Here is a 6,358-nt window from a genome sequence, read left to right as displayed (position 1 = left end):
CTGTTAGTTAATTGAGAAAACAGGTGAATATCATTATCTTCATTTAATAATGTTTGCAATGTTGTAGCTTAAAGAAGAGATGAAGAAAAAAAGAAGAAGAAATTAAATATAATGAAAAACCACAAGCATCCACATTTGAACTGCTCTTTTTTTTCACACAACAAAAACAAGTGATGAGGTGACAAATAGCAGAGGTGCTGCTTGGGTTCTGGCAGTAAAATAATGACAAAACAAAAAGAAACAAAACACTTTGGAGATTTAATTCAGCGGGATTGTTCTCAGCTTTTACACATTATCTCAGTGAAGTTTGTTTTCACACAAATACATAGTCTGTGTTTTATTTAAGCTGCAGTGCCCTGTCTACAATGGTACACAGCATCCTTTATAATCCAACATCGACATTTTTGCAAGGAACTAGGGACACGTTAGGTAACAGCACAGTGTGATGATAGAACAATAACCAACAGCAAACGATGAGTGCTGAGCAGCCACACTTCCCATCGTTAAAAACATGGAGAGATTTCTGCTCTGTGAGAAACCAGATGCTCTGCAGGGTGGGAGTCAGCACTGATTATGTTCACATCCTAACTGCCAGAAACAGCGCGGTCCCCCTGCGCCCAGATGCACCCAGCCGACAAAATGATGGTGTTAATTTCCGTACATCATTTAAATAAGAGAGAAGCTCTGCTTAGTCAAAGAGACTTCTCTCTGTGGGACTAAATGGAGCTGCCAGTTTCCCCCCCCCCACCTGCCCGAGAGCAACACTCATCACTCATGATGGTGCCGCAGCACTGTGACGAAACCCACTGTTAAAGGCTAAATCAACACTAAATCACACGGGACACTGACTAATCAGTGAAGTCAAAGCGGGTTTCACCTGTAAAAAGTGGTAAATGTAGATACACGCATAATGTCAGGCATTTGACAGGAACCATTAAACACCTGTTGCTGCTTGTTGGGTTGTACTTTACGTTTTTTTTGCCACCTGGGGGCAGCAGAACGAGCTTTAAACACAAAACTGACAGTTGACACGGAAAACAGGCTGTTTTGCCAAAGTGTTGCCTGTTACATAAATTTGCACATTGCACATGGATTTTCATATTTGTCATGATAGTCAATGGGCTTTAATACAAGGCTTCCTTAGCAGCACTTGTACATATCAATGTACTGCTCAGGTGTCTCTCATACAGCTGCTTAGGTGCCTAGAACAGAAAGGGAAAGATCTTTCCATTTCTGATAAAACCGGTTGCTTTTACTGAAAACTTAATTAATATAAACCTAAATTAAGTAAAAATAAATATGATCTCAATTTTAACCATTTGCCTTGTTGATGTTCTTTAGTTCATTTGCTCTCCTTTAAATTGTTACAAGCTGTTTTGTTTTTATTATTGTTTTTTTTATTTTGTGCACTCAGAAACCAGCGAGAAACAATATCTCAAATATCGAATATTGAATCTTTTTTCCCCTTTCCTCTCTCTCACCCTTATCTCTGCATGTCTTTATTAGGTAATTAGCTGCATCTGCAGCACCTTGACCTGGCAGCTACACAAGGAGGAATTGTGGGAAAAGCGTGTAGGTGCTTTGTCCAAGGTTGTCTTTGTTATGTGCTGCAGTGATGTTTCTTGTTAGAAGTTTCTGCTTGTTGACATTTGGAGCATTGAAAAACATTTTACAATGAGTCCATGTTCCTAGTCCTTTTGTGAAAAATGAGTAATTCTGAATCATCGTTGCGTAGTGGCCAGTCACGGTAAGAAGCTTGGGAATATGTTCTGTGATCCAGCAGCATGGTTGTTTACTTTCCCAGAACAATGATATTTGGGTTTCACAATCATCTTTGGCCAATATGAACATTGCAGTTTTACCTCTGACCAGGAGTGGGAGCAGTTCACCAAGATAAAAATAAAAAATCTTTTGTGAGGCCTCCAGTGCCACATGAACAATACAAGGCAGGTTAGGGAAACTGAAAACAAAAATGACCAAATGATAAAAAGCATGTGTTGACATTGAGGTCTATGGGAAGCATCTGGTCTGTTGTTGTGATTTCCAAAGTATTGATTTTATGCTTTTAGTTCAGACTTTCCGTTTGTATGTCCGTCTAACTGGGACGTCTTCATTTGACCTCTGATCTCACTGTTTCTGTCAGGAGGGGGGATGCTGCACCTTCTCCGTTTCATACTGTGGATGACAAATGACCTTGAGGCACAGGGAATGATCACAGATGTCAACCTGCAAGAGCTGATCTCCCAGCTGCAGAAGCCCATCCCAGCTCAGGACTTGGCATCTGCCACACAGTCAGCAAAAATATTGATTTAATAACACCATGATCTTTGTGTGTGTAAGCATAGTTTGTGATTGATCGTCCACTGAGAAAATATCTTACAGCTTTGTGGGAAGTGATAAAGTCACTGAAATCTACTTTGCTGCGCTTTGATTAAATTCCATGAATATTTTTTTAACTTTCAAGCCAAAATGACAATACCTTAAGGAATAATTTGATATTTTGGGATGCATGCTTAGAAGATCTGAACTGTACCTCCCTGCTGTAATGTCCACCAAATAAATGGCTACAGCCAGCAGCTGACCATGTTGCCAGATTAGGTGGTTTGAAAAGAATAGTTCTTATATTTTAGTAAACCTGTTCTTCCCTCCTGAGACTGACAGTCCACTAAACTTGAATGGGCCTACTTCATAAAGTGCATGTTTCAGTTTTCTACTACTGTATGCTGAACTAAACTAAGATAAGCTACTGTAAACTAAACGTAGCTAAGCTCAGCTAATTTTCCCCTGGCTGTAACACTCAGTTATGCGAGTGTTATCTTCTCATCAAACTCCCTGCAACTCTCTACAAGAGGGAAGATAAGCACATTTCCCAAAATGTCAGACTATTGCTTAAAGAGCTAAGAAGCTTACACAAAATGTTCCGATTATGAAATTCCCAACTCGGAGCCTCAAACTATAAATAGCCCATCACGTTTATCCTCTAATCACACCCGGCCACCCATTCTCCTTTTGTTGGCCCCTCACTACTTCCCATTTATGAGCATGAATACGTACAGTTCTGGCAAGGAAATCCAGCTGTGATAAGAGTAATATGTCAGGAATGCAGAGAGCGAGAGAGAGAGAGAGAGAGAGAGAGAGAGGTGATGAATAGGTGAGGGTCAGCAGAGGGAAAACTGCCTGCTGTTGTTTCTCATGGATGTGCCATGAATCTGTGCACGGGTCTTTGTCGGTTCATTGGAAATCTGTGAGGAATTTCCCTACTTATAATTACAATGATGTTATTGATAAGAGGAACCTCTCCATTATTTCCCCAAGCAAAACAGTTAACTAATTTCACATTAGATAATTAATGGTGGACTTCTGTGTCAGCTAGTTTCATCCTGACTAACAATGGATGAGTTCTACAATTGTTTGCAACGTTTTAAAACTTTATCTGGAACTTATGAAGAGATGCTAGTAAAAGTTATTTTAATTAGCACATCCTAACGAGTGGAAATGTGTGACACCTCATCATTTAAACATCAGCATGTTCTCATGGTCATAGTGCAAATGTTAGCAAGCTGTGCCATTCTGCAGTAATGTATGGCTCATAGAAGTAAAACCTTTTTCTCTGCAATAGCTGGTCGAGGCCACTTCTACTGCAACCAAGAAATCTGTGTGTGTGTGTGTGTGTGTTTGTGTGTATATATTACACTACTCCTTGGGGACTAATGGCTAAAGGAGAAGATGCACAGTTAAAGTTTTCCTCCCAAAAACCACATCTTCCCCTTCTATATTTTCAGACATCCTGCCTTACTTTCGTTTCCAAAAAAAAAAGCTGGGGACTGTTCTGCTTATGTAGAAAACTTGAACAGTAACATTTCAGCTGCAGATACGACGTGCAGAGTATTTATGGCAGCAGGACGGTGAATGATGGACTGATGAAAATACAATGACAGCTCCATCATAGCGAAGATGTCACCCAGTGAGGTGTTTTTTAATAGACAACAAAGGAGGTGCTGTGACAGGAAAAAAAAAAGCTTAATCAGGCTTTAGCTCCAAAAAACAAGTTGTTAGGATCAGTCCGCTGTTGGTTTTGGTGTCGAATTTGTTGACTATTTATAAATATAGAACATCACCAGTTGTATTCTTTAAGATAAATGCCCTTTGTAGGAGCTTTAAGATTTCTTGAAACACATTTTTCTTTGTGAAACCCAGCTTGGGGCCAGCTTCGGTGGAGGCTCTGCGGCTTGCAGGCTCCGCTCCACATGATGGATGTGCCTGTGCTGCACCTCCATCTCCTCTGTGGACTGAAGGGAGGCAGATGAAAGCAAAGGAGCACAGGGTAGACTAACAATACAACGGGAGCAGTGCTAATGGGCTTGTGACTGAGGGGATTTTGGCAGAAATCGGAGTTAGGAAGCTGCTCTGCCCTCGTTTCATACTTACACTGTCAAAAGTACTCTTGAGAGGTATAATCTGCACATGATGATGTATATGTGTGTTATATATTGCCTTCATTTCCAACTTCGAGGCCTCGTGTGAAGCTGATATTTATGTTTCCGATAGGACAGAGGCATTGGAAGAGCAGGTGCATGTACTGACTCTGAGCAACAGTCTGACTTCAGCAGTGAGTGATGTATATTCCACTCCTGTCACTTGATTTTCATAATGTTTCATCATTGTCTTTTTCCACTTCAGGATAAAGCCTCAGGGAGCTATGAGCTGTATCTACTATTCTTGTATCTGTTTTAAGGTCGGGCAGTATTGAGGAGTTTGGAAGCTGCAAATGGTGTGACTTTTTTTTGATTTATTAAAAGATATCACCGTAGAAAGCAAAGATGATCCTCCCAGAGGCACACCTATACTGCCATGGCAGATGTTCAATTGCCATTTCCTCCCACACCCGATGTAACTTGTCCTCCATTTGACCTCGGGTTCTCTGACTCTTTTTCCTCCATGTGGTCCAATGCAACTCTGTGGAGCATGGCTACATCAGTACAGTGGGTTAGAGAGTTCATCTCTTATGTGGTGTGATGGGTCTACTGTGACAGTTAACATCAGTGGAGTGCGTGATAATGTATCCAGTGTTATCTTTCGCACACAATCTGCAGTGTCTGGATGAACACCAAGAACACTTTAACAAACCAAGGGAGGGAATCAAAACACAACCAACATTAACAGGGATTCTAGGAAATGCATTTACCCTCAAAATGAGATGAATTGAAAACACAGCACATGTATCAGCTTGCTTTCAATGCCAGATCTGCAAGAAAAGAAGAAAAGAAAAATAGAAGGGGGGTGGGGGGCAATACAGAGGAGATTATGTTGATCTGCATTACAGCAACACACAGCCAGAAATATTGGAAAATAAGCAAAACGTGGACAAATTGTAAGAAAAGCATCGTTCGCATGAGTAAAACAGGTTGTAATCATTGGCATCCTGAGACAAACACAACCAATACAGACAAATAGACATTTTTTTCTGAGTATTTTATGGGAGATTTGAAAAGTGTGAATCGCTCATCAAGCGAAGAAATGCTGTGACTGTGACCTTTTAGACAAACAGTTCATCACATCTACAACAGAAAATAACTCGCTGCAGCAGAATGTGGCTCCTCCGTTAAGCCAGACATCAATAATTGATTTATTTTTCCCTTCTGAGAAATTCTGAGCAAATGTTCTGCACATAATTCAGGTGACTGGTGCAAAGTGTTCATGGACTGCATGTACTGTGCCGTCCATGCCTGTCTGTCAAAGTAGCACACACAAACTTTGTGAACGGGATACTTGCTCATCACCAGATTATCACACGTTCTATCTGGAGCATATCAAATCTCCAGATTAGAGCCACTTTGATATTAATTAAAAGTGAGGTTAAGATGCTCCCTTTACATGATTAATTTCATAGTTTGAATTCTGCACATGGGGCTTTTCTGGTGTCAAACTTTTTCATGATATTGCAGACAAGGTTCTCGATTTCTATCTGTTATATTACTAACAATCATCTAGGATTTAAATATTCTTAAACTTCCTATCTGTTCTGGACAAATTCAAATAATTAATTTCATCTTGCAATGTATGGTATCTGATACTATACATATGAAGTGAGTATTGATTTAGTATTTGTCCATGAACAACACATTTCACCTGTAGTTTGTAGTGTAGAAGTATTTCATGGTGTTAAAGCTTTTGAGTACTTTTTCCATCCCTGACACTGTGCAGAGAAATCGGAACTATTCCCGTAGCCAGCGGGTCCATAGCAGGTATGTGAAACAACTGACATAGCTCACTGTCAATCAATATATCAACATCTCCAACCTAAACTCCCATAAAATGCTCTGTGCCTCTCATGTACAACCCACAGGTGAACCCTCCT

This window comes from Channa argus, chromosome 7, assembly GCF_033026475.1.
Source record: "Channa argus isolate prfri chromosome 7, Channa argus male v1.0, whole genome shotgun sequence".
Classification (NCBI taxonomy): Eukaryota; Metazoa; Chordata; class Actinopteri; order Anabantiformes; family Channidae; genus Channa; species Channa argus.
The sequence above is the reverse complement of the archived record's forward strand: the minus strand, read 5'-3'. Positions refer to the sequence as shown.